Source organism: Heterodontus francisci, chromosome 36 (assembly GCF_036365525.1).
Source record: "Heterodontus francisci isolate sHetFra1 chromosome 36, sHetFra1.hap1, whole genome shotgun sequence".
Taxonomy (NCBI): Eukaryota; Metazoa; Chordata; class Chondrichthyes; order Heterodontiformes; family Heterodontidae; genus Heterodontus; species Heterodontus francisci.
In genome coordinates, this window is record NC_090406.1 from 7,156,597 (window position 1) to 7,157,198 (window position 602).

Here is a 602-nt window from a genome sequence, read left to right on the forward strand (position 1 = left end):
GTTACGCAGTTGGCTCTCCCCTTGCGCTTCTGTCTTTTTTCCTGCCAATTGCTAAGTCTGTTCGACTCGCCACTCTTTAGCCCCGCCTTTACGGCTGCTCGCCAGCTCTGGCGATCACTGGCAACTGACTCCCACGACTTGTGGTCAACGTCACAAGACTTCACGTTGCGTTTGCAGACGTCTTTAAAGCGGAGACATGGACGGCCAGTGGGCCTGATACCAGTGACGAGCTCGCTGTACAATGTGTCCTTGGGGATCCTGCCATCTTCTATGTGGCTCACATGGCCAAGCCATCTCAAGCGCCGTTGGCTCAGTAGGGTGTATATGCTGAGGATGTTGGCCGCCTCGAGGACTTCTGCATAATCAGAGCTTTATTCTATATCCAACCCATGATGTGCACTGTAGAGGAAGCTTTACTCTGTATCAAGGCACATAGGAACAGGACTCAGCCATTCAGCCCCTCGGGCCTGTTCAACTATTTAACTGGATCATGGCTAATCTGTATCTAACCTGTGCTGTAAATGCCCTGGGAGTGTTTGATGGGGAGAGTGCAGAGGGAGCTTTAGTCTGTATCTAACCCATTTTTTTCTTTTTCTTTTTTT